The sequence below is a fragment of the Balaenoptera borealis genome, assembly GCF_965194805.1.
Source record: "Balaenoptera borealis genome assembly, chromosome: 15".
In the NCBI taxonomy this organism is placed as follows: domain Eukaryota; kingdom Metazoa; phylum Chordata; class Mammalia; order Artiodactyla; family Balaenopteridae; genus Balaenoptera; species Balaenoptera borealis.
The window spans coordinates 86860005-86880056 of NC_138871.1; positions in this window are offsets into that span (position 1 = coordinate 86860005).

Sequence of the window (20052 nt, forward strand, 5' to 3'; positions counted from 1 at the left end):
CAAAGTCATGGACATTGTTCCATCTAATTTAGAGATACTGAAGACCATTCATTGAGCAAACAGTAAAACCCATTTTCAGTGGGTTCGTTATGTTTACACTAACCCTATTTAGTTAATGTTGCATTTTCTAAGAGTGTGCTTTCCATAGAGCAGTTACGAGTCAAAGACAAAAGAAAATTGCAAATTAATCAATGCTTAAATAGTAAACAATATACCTAAATAGAGGCTTTAAATCTTTTTTTTTATATTGGAGTATAGTTCATTAACAATGTTAATGGGAGAAAATTAGCAAAGGCAGTAAGCTTTTAAAGTGTATATTTTGGAGTAAATGTAACCTGTGATGACCATTCCTTTCTTAATTTCATTTCAGTTCATTGGATAGATACTAGAAGAGGATATCGGGATATATTTATACATCTTGGGTCTGTATCCCTGGCAGGGCCGTGGAGTGACATAATGTGTATTTCCCTAATTCAGCAGCATCTTGTCGTCCTCTTGCTTTGTGCCCAGCGAGGGCTCAGCTGTGAGGACTTAGTGGTCTGGAACAGCTAGACTCCTCTTCCCTCTGGAGGGTCACACAGCACACTCACACATGAGCCACTCTTGTTCATGTTAATGGGAGCTGCCCATGGCTCTGCAGTAAGTTAGCCTTTACACAATTCCACTTTGGGGACCCAAGATGAGCTACAGTTCACTAGATTTAGGGTACCACCCATTTTTCAAAATCATACTTCAAACCAGACCAAATAGGCTAAACAGTGTTCTCTAATGGAGGTTCCACAAAGACAAAAGGAACAGCCAATAGCTACCCTTTTCTGTGCACTTCCTATGTGCCAAGCACTGTTGGATGCCTCACATGTGTTATCTCCAATCCTCACCAACACCCTGTGTAGTAGGTGCTGTTATTATTGAGAGCTGCTGTATCAGGGGGGTTAAGAGAGTGAGAACCAGATAGATGGGTAGGATGTCACAATGCTGCCGTTTCCTCACTATGGGCCTTCGGACGAGTCACACAGTCTCTCTAAGCCTCAGTCTTCTTATCTATAAAATGGGGATACCATCATCCACTTCTTACTTAGATTGTGATCAGGACTGCCTCACCTATCACACTGCCTGGCACATGGAAAGAGCATGATAAACACTACCTTTATCTTCATTGTTCAAATTAGGCTGGGTTCAGAAAGATGAAGAATCATTGTACTCCTATAGCCTCCATGTCTCTCCCAGACAAAGAATAAAGTTGTATAACTTTTCAGTTTTAAGCTTAGAGCCCACTTCTTCTGGGACCCCATTTTAACAGTAGGGTGGTAGTAGATGGAGTGCTTCTCCAGCTTCCTCAGGGGCACCTCACTGGTGATTACTCAACTCATTTTTAAAGTCCATCTTCAAAATGGACTTTGCCTCTATTCAGCATTGTTCAGAAGTTACTAGCCAGTGTCATAATGCAAGAAAAGAAAAATGAAAGTCATAAAGATTGGGAAGAACAAAGTAAAACAATCTTTATTCAAACTAGATTCACGGATATAGAAAACAAACTTATGGCTACCAAAAGGGATAGTGAGGAATAGCAGTGGGGGAGGAGATAAATTAGGAGTTTGGTATTAACATATACACACTACTATATATAAAATAAACAACAAGGACCTACTGGAACTATTGATATATTCAATATCTTGTAATAACCTATAATGGAGAAAAATCTGAAAAAGAATATATATATATGTATAACTGACTCACTTTGTTGTACATCTGAAACTAATACAACATTGTAAATTAACTATACTTCAATAAAAACGTTTAAAAAATGGCCTTGACCTACTTCTATTTATAAAGAGCCATTTTGGATTCTCAACCTCACCCTCATCGTGTTTGTCTTTGTTCTGTCCTTGAGAAAAGCCTGTCAAAACCAAGGGTTAATCATCTGAAAAGCAAGTAGGCTGAAGCCTCCCCATCCTCGTCCTCCAGATAAAGCTGAAAAGGGCATGAAGACCCCAGAGTCCTCATCTCCATCATCCACCCATCTTGGGCCAGTCATCATTGGCAGCAATGAGTCTTACTAGACACCTGTAAGTGACAGCTACCCCACAGGACAGTTTCAAAGTCTTCTCTCAACCTCATGATGCACCAGGACTTCTGCTGGAAGAATTCTTTGTGTAGCTGTCAGTCTCCACAGAATGCATTCAGAATTCTCTAACGGGACTCTCACTTGCTGCATGTATGTCCCTCATTATATCAACACACGGTTTAAGAATAAGTAGGTGCAGAGGGGCTGAGTCCCCGTGAAGTCCTGTTGCAGGTTGGGTTCTGGGGAAGCTGACTCTAAGATGACAGTTTAGTATGAGGAACTTTATTTAGGAATGTCTTGGGATCAACACCTGTGGAAGGGAGAGGAAGGAAGCAGAAGAAGGCAGAAGGAGGATCCAGATTCAGTTGGTGCCTAGGACAGCCTCAGCTTCCTTTATGGGAAGCTTGCAAGCTACCATAGCCCTTCAGAAGAGTCTCTGAGTTGGGTTGAGATGGCTAGAGTTTTATTACTTGCCCTCATCCCCAACCCCTGTGGACCAGTCATCCATGCAGATCTCCCCAGAGTAGACATGATCTTGGGCCAGCTCTCAGTAACCAAGGAGACCTCTGAAGGGCTGTCCACCAACACCGCCAGCCCCAGGGGCAGCTAGTGCTTCACCGAAGGGCAACGTGGGTGGTGCATGATAAAGTCCATGAATACCCCCCCAACACACACACACACACACACACACACACACATGCACACACATACATTCTGCACGAGCTTAAATGACGCAGCCACTTCCCTTGTGACAGGCATCATGCTCAGAACCAGCACAGGAAACACAATTAGGATAATTTATCCAGGTCTTTGGCTTCGGATGGTCCAGAGCTGTGAGAAGATAGGGGGGAGGGAAAGAGAGAGGAAACGGATAAGAAGAAGAATGGAGGGTAAGAAGGAAACTAACAATTACTGACCATCATGTTGTGTCATGCACTGTGGTAGTTTATCTCCTCAATTTAATTTAACTTTTACCACCTCCCTCAGAAAACATAATGTGGTTATTTGCCATTTTATAGATAAAGACTCGGGCTCAGTAAGTGCTTTATCTTGTCTCTTTTGCCTTAAAATCTGTGTCTAGAGCTGTGGTGAACCTGGTCCGAGTCTAAACACACGAAGACAACAGCTCTGCCAGGTGCACTCGGCATCAGTTAACGGGGTCCGCACCCCTGCATCGCGCTCTGCCCTCCAAACCACCATGTTTGCTCTTGAATTTGGAGCTCTGTTTACCTTTTCTACCTTTCTTCTCCTTTCTTGACCACAAGCACACTATTCTCTAGCTTCTGACTTATAAAATGTGCTCAATATTTTGCAGTGAATCTCAGGTGGGAGCCCAAGAGTCAGAGCTGTACAGTGGTCACGACCTTGTGTTCTCCCCAGCCCAGTGCAATCCACCTGCATTAACCTACCTCCGTGGTGTAACGATGTTAGAAAAGGACTCGAGGAATTGCAAGGGACAGCCCAGGTGGCTTAGGAATCCAAGATGATGTGCCCTTGGAGGTGCTTTACAAAGAGTATGTTTTATTACATAGGGCACACTTACATACACATAGGAACGGCTACCATTTGCACATAGTACCTCAACCCACACAAACAGCTCCAAGAGACAGCTTTTCGCCTTGTTTCAGAGATGAGGAAACTGAGTCACGGAGAGATTAAGGAGTGTGCCCAGGGGCACCATGGCTAGGAGGTGGTGCAGCCTGGCTTCAGATCTGACTCATTCAGACTCTACATCTTAGCTTTTAACTCTGCCAAGCCAAGATACAAACACAAACTGTCATGCCCCATCTTACCATCTTAGCTGGGAGACCCGCGTGGCAGAAGGGAGCCCACGGGAAGTGAGGTGTATAGTCTGTCAAATGAGAAAATGTAAGCTATACGGTACTCTATAAAGAGTTCATGTATTCATACACATAAATGCAAGCACATCTCCCACAATTCGCAGTGTGGTTCCTATGAAATATTCGATACATGTTGGATGTATTTGGGGTATCTATCTTGATCTAGATACCTACACACAAGTTATTAGTATACCCTGCTCATATCTCACACTCTCTCCCACACACTGGCACACACACACACACACACACACACACACACACACACACACTCGTGCTGTTCTTCCCTCTCAGGAATGTTTGCTCAGAGGCTGGCTCTTGCCTCCTGCTGAGCCTCAGGGTGGGGCCCCTTGCACAGGTGTCAGCGTGGGTGGAAATTTATTTTCTAAACAAGTGAGAGAATGGCAAAATGAAAAGAAAAACCACAAAAGCAACTATGTCAGATCTTGTTTCCAAAAAAAAAAATGTAGACAGAGAGGGCTGAAGTGAGTCTATAAGGCGGTTTACGGAATGGGTTGGGAGAGGAAAAGGAATGGAAAAAAGAAGAGAAAAAGTAATAAAATAACTTTTCCACACTCCCCTCAGCACAAATGAGTCTAGTGGTTGCGAGCTTGTGAACCCATCTTACGAATTACCACACATTAGCAGACATGGGAGGTGTTAGAAGTTTTGCAGTTGATATTGTCACATTACTGATGGCTTTGCTCAGACCAGGTCCAAAGGCTACAATCGCAGGCCTCGCTTGCGTGCCTATAACCTCAGCTGCTCTGAATCGTGTGACTTGGAGTGCAAGGGCAGTTGTTTCGGTTTTCATAGTTCCATTTCTGTGAGATGCATGGTTAAAAACCCTATTTGCTTTTTGCATGTCAGCTACCTTGCTGGGCTTGCATGAGAGCTTCACCAATCAGCCTGCTTTACAGGGAAGGCAGGGATAGAAATGGGACTTAGGAACCCTGCTTTCTTAGGGTTTTCCTTAAACTCTGAAAGTGTCTCCTTCCTGCAAAATTTCACTGACAATCTGTAATCAATTAGCTAACTAGCTCCCCCTTTTGAAACTTTTCTTTCTGATAAAAACTGCATAGTGCTATAAAGAGATGTCTAACATCAGACTAATCTGTGTTTATGGCCATCCTTGGAATCAATTGTATCAGAAAAAAAATGTGGATGGATGCGTTAAAATCTGTCCACATGTAAAATCTGCAACTGTGCCATTATTTTAATTAGGTTTTCAGCTTTTACATCTTTTTTACTTGAAGTTCTTTTGACACAGCCTAAAAAGGAAACAAATCAGACACTTTCTTGTAGACTTAGCTTAAAGCCACTACTGGCTTAAAGAGTTTGGTAGGAAATATGGTGAAATTCGTCACCAAAAAATAAGTTTGTGTTGCTGTCAGAAAATTAGGCTCTTAACAAAATGTCATGCCGTCTGCATTGTTTATTTTGTATTGTTATTTTATTTTTGCTTTGATACAGACATTTTCTCCTTTCGTCTTACACTGAAAACAAGAAAAGCTTTAACTATCTCTACAACTCAAGCAATGAACTTATTATGTATATTATATAAATTTCAGAGCAAGTAATGTGGCCATTATGTGGTGTACCACTTCAGATGATAAGAGTAATAGCAGAGAGATAAACTGGAAAATAATCCATGCTGAGATACTAGGTACCAGGCTTAAACCTCTTTAATCCAGCTGTCCTCCAGCTTGGTGACACATTTGAATCCTGTGAAGAACTAACTCGTTACTGATGCCTGGGTCTCATCCTCCAGAGGTTCTGATTTCCTTGGTCTGGGGTGTGACCTGGGTGTCAGGGGCTTAAAAAATTCTCCAGGTCTCAAATAGGCAGTCACAGGCCACGGGTGAGAACCTATTTTAAGTGAACTGCAGCATCTACACATACTTCTTTTTTTCCCAGCTTTATTGAGGAATACTTGACAATTATAACTGTATACATGAACTTCTGACAATAAAAACAAGCACCCACGTTCTCCTCATTCATCCTGGTCCTACTTTTGCTCCAATGTGTCTTTCCAGGGCTCCAGAGTTTTGCCTACATCGGTGACTCTGGTACTGCTTTGAGGGCCAGCACTTGGCCATGTCAGCTTTTTCACCCATGGTTAGTGTATCAGTTTGCAAGAGCTTCCATAACAGCATTTGGGGGCTTGTATATCAGAAATGCATTTCCTCACAGTTCTGGAGGTTGGAAATCTGAGATCAAGTATCGGCAGGGTTGGTTTTCCTGAGGCCTCTGCCCTGGGCTTGTAGATGGCCATCTTCTCTCTGTCCTCACATGGTCACTCCTCTGTGTGTGTCTGTGTTCTAATTTCCTCTTAAAAGCACACCAGTCATACTGGATTAGGGCTCACCCTAATGACCTCGTTTGACCTTAATCACCTGGCCATCTCCAAATACACTCACATTCTGAGGTACTAGAGGTCGAGGCTTCAACTTATGAATTTTGAGGCAATATGGACCATCAGAGGCTGTAAGACTTAGAAAAGCTGGGTGGGCTCCTCTCATTAACAGCAGAGCCATTCTTACTTTCTTTTAATCTTTGGATCTTTGGACTTTTAGTTTGTTCTTGGCTTTCCTTGGTTTGACTCTCAAGCCCTCAGTGTTTTGGGAATTATTCTTCTCACTCTTTCCATTCCTTACATCTAAACGTCAGATACTTTTCCACTTTTATTCCTATAAGGGAAGGTCCAGGTAGGTCCAACTCTCAAATTTTCTAACAAAATTTCTTTGACCCTTTCACAATCCTTGGTTATTCCTTTATCGATGGCCAGGCAGAATTTGACTTGGTATAAAACTTTGTATTTCGTTTGTGCTGTATCATGTTCTAGTTATTACTCTAAGTGTTTATTGAGTCCTCTAATTAGTGCTTCAGAATATCTATGCTATTTCAAGTCCTCTTCTTTAACAGTATCTACTCTTTGAAAACTGAGTTTATTACTACTGGAGAAGAAGAAAATTTTCCTCTACCTTTCAAAGGTTCTTTCAGTTGGTCTAATAATCAAATCGATAGGAAACAGATTAATGGAGAAGATTGAATTTAATTTCATATATTCAGGAATCCCACGTACACGAGAGGTTCAGAGACAGAAAGGTATTGTAAAATGGGATACATACGCCATCCCAAACTAAGGAATGGGGCAGGGCCTGGGCTTCCAAGGACAGGAGGGTAAGTCACAGGACAGTTAGCAGAGCAGATGATAGGTAATTAGATGTTTGCCCTGCTTTACAGGTGAGGCCGCTTAGAAAAAATTTATCTTAACAATTATGGTAATAACTATTTTTTTTCTGGGAAAATTCCCGAACTTAAATTCTTCCAGGTAGTTATGGGAGGAGCAGTAGTTTCTCTTGAGGCCACGGGGTCTCAGTTGCCTTTAGTTCAAAGTAATCCACACGTCAAAGTGGCACATCTTAGGGATGCCAACTTCTGAATCCTACAGTAACAAGATGAAATAATAAAATTAAATAAAGTATTATTTTGACTCCCTGAGAACATGGGCCATTTACCCATCAGTTTCTGACATTGTGTAGATAGATACACATTCAAAATCTGGTGAGTTGAACTGAATCAATCTTAATTTAATTAAACTAATCATTTTCTGCCAAAGCTAGAAGGGATCTGAGACAATTTACCTTTAGAGATGAGCAAGATCCAGAGAAGAGAATTGGTCCAGAGTCAGACCATGGTGTTAAATCAGAGCTGGGATTAGCTCTACATCAGTTAACACCTACATTAATTAAGATATTAATAGGAATATTCTTAACAGACATGCTTCAAGATTCGTGAGCACTTTGCTTTAGGAAGATGTCAAAAAAGAACACTATTTCATTGTCTTCCTTTTAGCATCTCTCCAAATAGCACATAACTTTAAAAAATGAACAGTGATATGCATGTTTGTTAGAAATTTTAAAACTCCCGTTATGTTCAAAACACAGAGTTTCTTAGACAAGACCATGTGGCTTGCAGGCCATGGGGAGAAGATCTCCTGCAATAAAAGAGCTGGATTGAGTTTGCTGGTGGCAACCCCTCTCAGCTACTAACAGCCATCTGGATCGTTTATGTGGAGGCCAGATTGCCTGTTATGTCCACCAAGTGAGTTGTCTTGCCCTGGAAAGACAAAACACAAAATATCAACAAAAGAAACCTGTCATCTTCCTGCCTTTCTCCATGGAAATGAGCTTTCTTCCAACTTGCACTGGTGGCACAGACCCTGAGCTCATCTCTGCAAATCTGGAGGGTGACAGCTGCCAGGGGGTGTTTGGACGAGAATCTGATGGGCCGGGAGAGGGTTCCAGATGAGGAAGCCACAAGAAAGATTTTAGTGTGTTATTTCCCTTGCAGTCACCGGGAGTTTAAGAAAATAATACCTATTTATTAGCTGAATAAAAATCCTTTTCCTACTTCACTTTGCTAAGATGGAAGTTTGGGGCTGTTTGTCTGAAGGCTCCCACACTCTGCCAATCCCTTCCTTTTGTTTCTAAGAAGAAGCAAATTATTGAAAGGCTGAAAATCTCTCCTTTTAAAACAATGAGCTGGTTTGATCTGGCATTTAATCAGGGTTTTTGTCTCTGTTTTGGATTTTAGCAAATCTCACTCTTAGAAAGTGGCGGTTCTCACTTTTCTTTCAAGTTCCTCCTTAAGTTCTATTAATATATCTGTGAATTGTTTTGCAAGGCTGACCCAGAGGAGCAGAATGTGTGTCTTTCTGGACCAGTGTTCTGCTATCAGTGGAGCGCAGGAACCCCAATATTTTCCCAAGTAACATGGCAGCCATTTATCAAATTAACTGTAGCAATTCTACATCACAGGCCTGTGCATTTTATACCGGTTCATAAAAGATCTGTCTCACAAAGAACACAGTGGAATACATTTTGCAAACTGCTATGTGGGGATGTATCTACCAAATTATTTTATTTGCTGTAAAAACTTATCAATTTGTAATTGTGATGATACATCTTATACTGCCTACCACACCAAGGGTGGGGGGATGGATATAGATAATCAGATAAAACAACAATCAGAAATCCCAAACAACCTGTGAGATTTACCTTGACATTTGCAACTAAGGTTTGGGGCTGGCATGATGTTCCACTGAAAAAGGGAAATGTTTATGGATAGTTTAGATAAAAATTTCGCATGTAAATCAGCATCTGAACGACTGATATAAAGAATCCATATTATTCTGCTTTCTTTTTTTTTTTAATTATTTGTCGTTTATTTAAAATTCAAATTTAACGGGGCCTCCCATGTTGTTGTTTTTTTTAAAAATTAATTAATTAATTTATTTATGGCTGTGTTGGGTCTTCGTTTCCGTGTGAGGGCTTTCTCTAGTTGTGGCAAGCGGGGGCCACTCTTCATCGCGGTGCGCGGGCCTCTCACTGTCGCGGCCTCTCTTGTTGCAGAGCACAGGCTCCAGACGTGCAGGCTCAGTAATTGTGGCTCAAGGGCCCAGTTGCTCCGCGGCATGTGGGATCTTCGCAGACCAGGGCTCGAACCCGTGTCCCCTGCAATGGCAGGCAGAGTCTCAACCACTGTGCCACCAGGGAAGTCCCTATTCTGCTTTCTTAATCTAAGAGATCAGAGGTGTGTTCAGGGTGTCTGCATGAAGAGAACAAAAGCTCATTCACAAAGCATATGCTAAGTTCCAAAACCAGAGCCTGGAAAGCATCCTTTGAGACTGAAGGAGGTGTGGGGATAAAAGCAGGGAGACACAAACTCTTACTGAGGAAGCACTAAGCCGCAGTCACAATGATGCCAGGATACACACACATACACGCATGTTACAAATACACACACATACACAGGCATTTACACACAGTTACATACATTTGCTTCTACTTTCATGCATTAGGAAGAGTTTGCCTTCTCTGCCTGCAGTGACTTTTCCCCATACACACGAATCTACCCCACCTCATCATTTTTGGCTAATTCCTTTTCTGTCTTAAACATGTTGACCAAATAACACCCCTTGTAGGAAGTCTTCCCAGGCTGTGCTCTTCCCATGACAGCCCTTTCCATGGTGTTCCATAAATCCCCAGGGCATCCTTTCCTAGAATTTTGTGATGGTACATTGTGGTCATACTCTGGTCAATGCACAAAAGTAGATCTGCGAGGAGTCTCATTTTATTGTCTCGTCTGAGCCTTCATTGTATTCAGTCTTCTTCAGCGCCCCTCTGGGCACAAGGGCTGCGCTAGAATCTAAGACCTATACTCAGGGGACTAAAATAAGGCTGGGGCCTCCAACCTGCTGCCACTGGGGGCATCACCGATGTGCTCATTGTCAAAGAATGAGTGGTCCTTCGAAGGCTGGCAGGCCTGTTTCTGGGTGGCATTGGCTTAGGGACACTTTGGATGCTGCTAGGAAAGGTGGTGCCTAGGACCCAGGTGGTCTAGGTGTTGAATAGAGATGAGGAGGCATTATGGAAAGCAAAAGCCAGTGGACAAGTTCAGGGAACTGGCAAAAAAAGCATGTCTATGGGGTGCTGGGTTTTCTATTTGGCTAGTATAGTGCTATAGTGTAGCTATTAAATGTGTAAATTCTAGAGCTAGATTGTGATAGGGAATCCAAACTTATTTATTCACAACTTGTATGAACCTGGAACAAATTTCTTAAACTTCACTTTCCTCATCTATAAAATGGGGTTAAATTATTACCTACCTCATAGGGCTGTTAGAAGGATAAAATGAGTTACGTTTAGAACAGTGCATGAGCTGTAGTAAACACTACATATTTACTGTTGTTGTTACTGTTATTATTATTATTGCCCAATGCATTTATCTATTTACTGTTTTACTAGATCTTTAGGCTGTTGGTATACACATGCATAAGGAAAATGAGGCTCCTTCATCTCATCTGCATTTTCATTCTAGCAGAAGCACATGGTGTGTTAAAACCTAGACCTGGTCATGATAGAAAGAAACACTCACTTTTTTATGAAAACTAAATTGATATTTTACTAGCATCCATTTGGATTAGTAATATGTACATAAAACATGTGGTAGAATGGTTAGTAGTAAATGTTACTAATACGATTTAATATACAAAAACAAAAAGATGTGGAAAATCCAATGATATTGTTGATTATAGATCTTTACTACTAAAGTAACAATGAGTTACATACTTAATAAATATATAAAAGAAACAAATTACTCTGATCAAACAAAAATATAAAATAATCCCATTAATTGCTAAAAAGATGGTAAGCTACCGACATTCACTTTGACATCTGGCACCACAAACCATAGAGCTGAGGAATAACCAGGACAGTTATTGTAATAACTGAGTCTTATTCAGATAAGCCTGTGGCTTCATTTCCATGAGCCGGACCGAGATTTTTGAGACAATGCTTGAAAGCTGAAATGATGATTTATCAGGTATTTCAACACAGTTTTCTGTCAGTTTTTGAAATTTCATGGCAGAGAAAATATGCTTAAGGAGTTTGATGAAATGAGTTAGCTTTTGAAAAGATTTTTGCAAAAACTTTTATATTCTATCTTAATATTTAGCAACAAACTGTTCAAGGCAGACTCTTTTCTAAGGGAAATATGTTTTTACACTAAATTTTTTTAACATTAATTAAATAACATTGAAATCATATTTAAATATTATGGAAAAGATAGTATAAAACACTCAAGTATATTTTTTAAATGAGAGAGAAGCATAACCCCAGCATTATAACAAACTAATGTTCCTTTTGGCATCTTTCTCCAGTCTTTTATTTAAAGAAACAATTTTAGATTGCAGTATTTATATCACACATATTATTTTTTAGCATTCTCTTTTAAAATAATTATGACATTTTAAAGTAATTTGGAATAATTATAAAAATAGTACAGAGAGATCTCCTGTACCCTTCATCCAGCTTCCCCCAATGGCAGCATCTTACATAACTATAGCAAAATATCAAATCCAGGGAATCAATATTGATAGAAGCCACAGACCTTATTCAGATTTCATCAGATTTCACAAGCACTTGGGTGTGTGCGTGCATGTGCATGGGTGTTTGTGTATCGTACGAGTTTGCATTTTCTTTTTTTTAACATCTTTATTGGAGTATAATTGCTTTACAATGTTGTGTTAGTTTCTGCTGTATAACAAAATGAATCAGCTATACATATACATATATCCCCATATCCCTTCCCTCTTGTGTCTCCCTCCCACCCTCCCTATCCCACCCCTCTAGGTGGTCACAAAGCACCCAGCTGATCTCCCTGTGCTATGAGGCTGCTTCCCACTAGCTATCTATTTTATATTTGGTAGTGTATATATGTCCGTGCCACTCTCTCACTTCGTCCCAGCTTACCCTTCCCCCTCCCCCTGCCCTTAAGTCCATTCTCTAAGTCCACATCTTTATTCCTGCCCCTAGGTTCATCAGAACTTTTTTTTTTTTTTTTTTTTAGTTTCCATATATATGTGTTAGTATACGGTATTTGTTTTTCTCTTTCTGGCTTACTTCACTTTGTATGACAGACTCTAGGTTCTCCTGTATTTTCTTTCTACACAATAGGTTTTAATGTTCTACAGGTCTACATGTTATTTATAATTACCAAGCTTTTCAATATAAAAACTAGTCACCTTACGGAAGAAAATAGTTCATAAAAGAAAAAAGAAAACCTCTTCAGTTGTAATTTCATTGTTTTCTGCAAGTATTTTCATCAATATCATGAGTTTCTATCCAGCTAAAGGCAGAGTTGTATTTATTAATATTTTTAAAGTTGGGGCACTGACCTATATAGTTCCTTGTTTAATGCCTGCTACCCCCAAAGACAGTACATTCCACAGGGTTGGGGGTGGGGCATGCATGTCTCTTTATTTGCCACTTTATCTTCACTCTGTGTGATATTTTTAGCTGGCATTTTATGTGGTAGTCCTATTTTACCTGATATTTGTAGATATTTGTTGAATTAAATAATTAGTAAGTAAACACAAAACATAGACCACCAAATTTTTAGCATGGCAGCAATTCCAGATTTATCATTTAGTATATTTAGGGTCAAAAGAAATGGCTCACCATCCCTCAGGTGGACTTGAAAGTTAAGGAAGGATAAAGCCCTCTGTCTGGTTATGAAAATCCCAGGCTCTGCCTACTACAGCTTCATGGAAGTGGTGCTCAGCAGAGTGTGATTAAATTGACGTAAGACACCATCTTGGTATTTCAAGAATGACCCAGAAATTAATTAATGCTCTTTGGCAGAGTGTAGACTGATCATTGTTTGGTACACTGTGTCAGCAAGCATTTATACGAGACCCCTAACTGTGTCCAGATCTTGATAGGCTAAAAGACATGGATTTTATGATTTACTTGGAAAGAAACAGAAAAAGCCGTAATTACAGCAAGAAGGATACTTGCTAGATGGAAGTAAGCACAAGGAATCTCAAGGAGACTTCTGATATTGCCTGATGGGTAATGCTGAGTGGCCCACAATGTATAATAATTCTCTAGGAATATATAATATTCCAAACTTATATATGAGTGGCTCCATTTCACCTGTCATTTCTTTCTTCTTTCTTTTTTTTTTTTTTAATTGAACTATAGTTGATTTACAATGTGTGTTAGTTTCTGCTGTACAGCAAAGTGATTCATGTATACATATGTATACATTCTTTTCTATATTCTTTTCCATTATGGTTTAACATAGGATATTGTTCCTGTGTTATACAGTAGGACCTTGTTGGGAGTTTGGGGTTAGCAGATGCAAACTATTGTATATAAAATGGATAAATAACAAGGTCACCTGTTATTTCTGCTGGAGCTCCTCTTCCTGCCACAGGAGGATGAACATTTAGAAGTTTTAAGAACATGTGTGCCCTGGGTAAGTGGTTGGGGAAGCATAAATCTCAAAATACTGAACGGGGCTTTCTCCCAGGTCAATCTGGTTTGCTTACAAAATTAATCACACGCCCCAAATTCCTCTTCTACCTCCAGAGAAAGATCTGTGTATTTTTTTACATAAAGCTGGTATCTCATTAAATGTTAAGTCAGCACAATCATCTTTAAAATGCAAACAGCAGGGAAGTAAGATTAGGGTCTACTAGTCACTTATTTTTTTATTAGCAAACTGCTTATTTTTCTCCTACTGCTTAGCAGAATAAAGCGGAGCTGAGGGATATTTTTATTGGGGGATGAGTCGGGATGGTGATTTTATAACCCGGAAATTCATGGAAATGAGGCCAGGAAGAAAGGAGTTCACATCGGTGGATAGGTGGGGACTCCCTACTCAGCAACATTTGAGGAAATTGGTTTGCTCTGTCTCTCCCTTTCTTCCCTTAGGACCTCGGTCTTATACCAGTGCAAGCCCATCATGGGTCAGTAGCGTGTAGAGGACTGGTCTGAGAACATAAGCATTATTTATAACACTGACTTGACCAAAAAAAAAAAAAATGTGACCCAGGTTCTCAATAACCAAAATTCAATTTAACTTGTGCATCATAATCAGTGTGGAAAGATGGACTCCTTACTATACTTGCCAATGTGTGAAGCTATGCTATTTTTCAAACAGCTTGGGATGTAAGAGCCATAAGTAACCCTGTGGTCATCCAATCCCAAATCCTTAACAGAAAGGCTAAGTGACTTGCTGGAAGTCATATGATTAGTTAATGAATAGGGAACCTAGACTTCAGTTGATTCCCTTTACTTTTTTTTTTTTTATCATTTAAAAAAAATTTTGTTAACATCTTGATTGGAGTATAATTGCTTTACAGTGGTGTCTTAGTTTCTGCTTTATAACAAAGTGAGTCAGCTGTACGTATACATATATCCCCCTATCCCCTCCCTCTTGCGTCTCCCTCCCTCCCACCTTCCCTATCCCACCCCTCTACGTGGTCACAAAACACCTAGCTGATCTCCCTGTGCTATGTGGCTGCTTCCCACTAGCTATCTATTTTACATTTGGTAGTGTATATATGTCCATGCCACTCTCTCACTTCGTCCCAGTTTACCCTTCCCCCTCCCCGATTCCCTTTACTTTGATCCATGAGGCATCCTTTAATTTATAGCACTTCCTGTCTGTATTAGCCAGGGTACTCCAGAGAAAAAGAATTATGCATAATCTCGTTGGTTCTCTTTCTCTGGAGCACCCTGGCTAATGTACATATTATATATAGAGAGAGATAGAGATAGAGAGAGAGAGGGAGAGAGAGAGCCTCTATCTCCATCAATCTGTCTATGTATGTATGGAGAGAGCTCACAGCACATAAGGAACAGGTTTACATTATGGAGGCTCAGAAGTCTCAAGGTTTGTAGTTAGCAACCTGGAGACCCAGGAGGCCCAGTGCTTTGGTCCGAGGGTCAGAAACCAGGCTAGCTGATGGTGTAAGTTCCAGTTCAAGTCCAAAGGATTGAGACCCAGGGGAGGCAATGGTATAATTTCAATCTGAGTCTGAAAGCCTGAGAAACAGGAGAGCCGATGGTGTAGTTCCAGTCTGAAGGCAGAAGACCAATGTTCCAGCTCAGCAGTCAGGCAGGCAGAGTTCTGTCTTTCTCAGGCTTTTTGTTCAGTTCATGTCTTCAGTTAATTGGATGAGGCCCACCCACATAGGGGAGGGCAATCTGATTTACTCAGTCTACTGATTCATGCGTTAGTCTCATCGAGAAACACCCTCACAGACATACCCAGAATAACGTTTGACAAATGTCTGGGTACCTGAGACAGTGACACCTAAAATTATGCGTCACTCTGTCCTACCTTCTGTCTCTAGTAATAACCTCACCCCGACACCCCACTCCCTACCTGTGGATCCTCCTTCGTATGCTTGTTTCTGATTCAAACAGAAATAACTCTCAGCTTCACCTAATTCTACTAGTCTCTTCTGAGTTGAGGCATCTTGACTTTGATGAGGTAAAGAACATGCACGGGTGGCCAGAGTGGAAATGAGACACCAACAGGAGGCTTAGAGCTTAGACTTTGAGGAGAAGGGGAGTCAAGGGGCTTATAGACTCATTACTCAGAAAACCATTATGATGAAGGATCTGTATCTATGATGAACCCACAGTGCATATAGGAATTATAGAAATTGACATTATGTTTCAGAAAAGGTAGATTTGTCCTTGACTAGAAATTGAAATGGTAACAGTCGGTGAGAAATTATTCTCCATTCAGCTATGAATATAAATCCATACTTTAATAAGTTGAAAACAGCTTGCATTGGGGAATTTTTTAAAAATATGTTTCCCTACGTAGTGAGTGATGTGTTTAATTAGGCACTATCTTGACTTCCCTGTGCCCTGTCAATCTTCTGGTGTTGGAGGACACATTGCTGCTGTGAATGGCTGGGCCACTGGAGCCCCAGAGCCAAAGCTGGAGCAGTAAAGACAGACAAACATCCAGACAGGATGAGCAATCCATGGATGGAGACCTTTAAGTTATTGGAGGACATAGTGAGGCTGATGGTGAGAAATCCAGGCTGGCAAAGTGTAAAAAATCAGAAATAGCTGTAGTACACTGGTGAAAGCTGGGGAGAGAGTCAAGGTACCATGGATTTGAATCTTGGCTTTGCATCATACAATTGTGTGACCTTGACAAGGACTTGCCTTTCTTTATTTCTAGAAAGTTGGATAATAACTTCCTCCACAAGAATTATTAACCAACATATGGGGAAATGTTTAGCACAATGCTTGGCTTGGAGCAGGTGATTAATAAATGCTAACTAGATCGGAATATTAAAGAAGTCGTGAGTAGCAGAGGTGGGCAGCCAGAGGCAAAGTTGCCAGGGTGCTTGCGAGTTAGGTTGATGCAAATGGATGGCCAAGACTCAGTGGTTTAAACTGTGGGAGGGACCAAGACACTAGGCAATATAGGGCATTCTACATTATCCTAAATAAATTATCAGGGAGGCACCAGAAATAAGACTTTTGTCTCATTTTATAATTGTAATTGAGAAACAAGGCTAAGAACTTTTCCGAGGATACAGTTTGTTAGGCACTGTGGACAATTTGTCCCCAAAGCCCAGGATCTTTCCATTACACTTACTCCTTCTCTTCAACCCAAACCCTGGGGTTCTAGCTCTAGGTTAAGATGGAGAAGGCTTACTCCGCCCTATCTCTCCCACTGACTGCAACATAGAGGCAGGCTATAGCATTAAATACATTAGAAGAAAGCAAGACTTAGAATCAGTGATCTGCACTTCCACTTCAGGAAACTAGAAATAAAAGAGCAAAATAAACACTAAGCAAACAATGCATTGATTTCTGCACTTTATTTATATTTAAAGTGCAGAAATCAATGAAATTAAAAACAAGAAACCAATAGAGAAAATCAATGATACCAAAGCTTGTTCTTCAAAAAGGTCAATGAAATTGACAAACTTCTAGGAAGAATGAATAAGAACAAAGGAAAGATATAAATTTACTGGTATCAGGAATGATAGAGGAGATATTAATACAGACTCTGCAAACATTAAATAGAAAATAAACCTAGTCCATGAACAATCACTGGTATCTCGGGAAAATTACTTAACCTTGATTCTTACAACTAAAAAATGGAAATAATAGTACCATAAATAATCATGTGAAGATTGTTATATGGATTAAATTAATACAGAGATAGATAGATAGATAGATAGATAGATGGATAAAGCTTAATGAGGTATCTGATCTATGAGAGGTGTTCTACAAATATTTCCACAATTGACAACTTGCCAAATATTTGCTGCTGACCATGCCACGGGGGTCAGAGGAGGCCAGGAAGCCCTGGTGGACAGAGGTGATGAGGGGAAGGTTATGCATGAACTCTTCATAGAAGAGGTGGGGGCCTGAAATGAGGTTTAAAAAGACAAGACTATGGAGATAAGAGACAAAAGGGAAGAGCCAACAGAGGGTGCCCAGGCAGAGAAGTGCTGAGACAGCTCTCAACTAGGGAGCACCTGCTGGCACGAGGTGAGTGTCCTAGGGTGAGATGATTAGAAATGCAGAGGGACCCCTGGCTTGAGTAGAAGGTTCGGGTGCAATGTGAGTCACCTGGGACCATTCTTACATGACCTGAAACCCTGGATAAGGAGTCTGGACTTGACCTTACAAGTGATGAAAGGACAATGACACTTTGAAAGTTGATGTTGCTGCTTGAAATTTATTTTTTAAAAAGATTTCTCCATGAGATTGATTGAACAATGGGCCGAGGGGGAGACCCGGATGTAGAAAGACCCCATGGAAGGCTATGAAAATGGTCTGAATGCAAAATGGCAAATACACAGATTAGGATGTTAGCAGCCGTTTTTGGGCATTTATGTTGCAGTGTTACCTGGGGCAGAGCCTTACCTGGGGCAGACCCCTGAGTTTTGTCAACCAAAGTTCTTCACAGGCAAAGAATTATGACATTACCCAGCTTTGACTGTAACAAAGTTGACACACATATCAATACTCCTAGGGCACTGTATTTTTATAATAGTTATCCTGAAGGAGGTATTTTCCAAGCCACACTGATTACAAATGTACAGTCTATACGTTCAAGCTTGTGATGAGAGATGCCATGTTCCATATGAATGTCAGATACCCTGATTAGTTTCTTTCTCCTTTGCTTATGGCGTCTGGTGCCTAGGCTGAAATATCAGAGGTGGATACAAATTTCTTTCCGTATTGGTTACAAGAGCTAACACTCATGGCAGTAACACTGAATGTGCCAGCAGGCACTGGTGAGACTTCATCTTGTTTCTTTCTGCACTACAGCCCTGGATAGCAAGACTCTCCTATTCCCTCTCTTCCTGCCTTCCTTTGTGGAGGCTTCACTCTAAACCTGCCACCGTGCTAGGTGTTTGGGGCTACAAAGTAAAGCAAATCCCTCTTGGGTCTGTCCTAACCAACTTTAACCTCTACTACACTCTTGGTGATCTTATTTGACTCTCCTCCTCGCCACCATCTTGTTCTTACAAAGCCCTGGGGATGTAATTTCCACATATAGTACCCTAAGGTCACCTGATCCCGAAGTCCCAAAGAGGATGAGTTATGCAGCCCCAGATAAAGGTGCGCTTCCCTGCTCATCTGGAACCTCTTCCTGCATTTTGGGTTTGGAATCACATACCGATGGCTTGCAGCTTCAAGATTACATTCCTGTTTACTTCTTCCTCCACATTTCACAGATATACTTTATTTTTTGTTGGTGGATAAATACCTGCAGGTTTTCACACCTGTTTCCCTTTCAGGAAAATGTGAATCTAAAAAAAATAATCAGTTTCTTTACTGACAGGTGGATGTTTAGTAAAGTTTCGTGGTAATTAAAACCATATTCTAAATATTTAAATCGGCAACATAAAATATGAAAATAAGTTTATATTCAATAATTTGATGCACATTTTTCAAAAATATCAAGTGTTTCTTTAGAGCCTTTTGTTTGATTAGGGAATTTGTGAGCCCTCAAAGCACTTAGAAATGGACAAGTTTACAGCTTGAGCTGTTCCTAAGTAACCTATATTGGCGTCAGACTAAAAAAGAAAAACATTTCAATAAAAAAAAGAAAAGAAATTGACACATTTATAGTATACTAGTTTGCTATTAAAATTATACAAATCATACCTAAAAATATAAATACTAGAATAATATCAACTACTTGTAATGGGCAGAGAGTATGATTTTTAAAAATTTATATGCATCTAATAATTCATTATTCTCAACTTTCATGTTCCACAAAGCATTTTTTGTAGTTTGTGTGACCATTCTATTCCAGAGCAAATTAGAAGGTAAACTTGAGAGGAACAGAAAGTTGAAATAAAATATGGGGTGGATGCCATCACACATAACAAAAGTGTGTTCTTTTACGTGAACTTGGCATGCTGTCTTGTGACACAAATCACCTAGTGTTTGGCACACAAATCCTACTGTGCAGAGATGTGAAAAGTCCACCTCTCCCGATCCAGGATACACAACAAAGTGCAGGCTTTCAGGGATTTGTGTTTTCTTTTCTTCTCCTTTTCCTCTAGAAGTGAGGATCAGATGTCTTTTCCAGGAAATCACCTTTAGCCAATCAGAGCACAGAATAATGTCTCATTTTTTCTACCCCCCCATTAGTGGCTATACCAAATACCACTTAAAACTACTTTTCCTCCCTCTCCCTCTCTCTCTTTCATATTTCACTAAACACATAATCTCTTTTAAAGTATCATAACCAATCAGTTCCATTCATATGTGATAGGAAACAGTGCGGTTC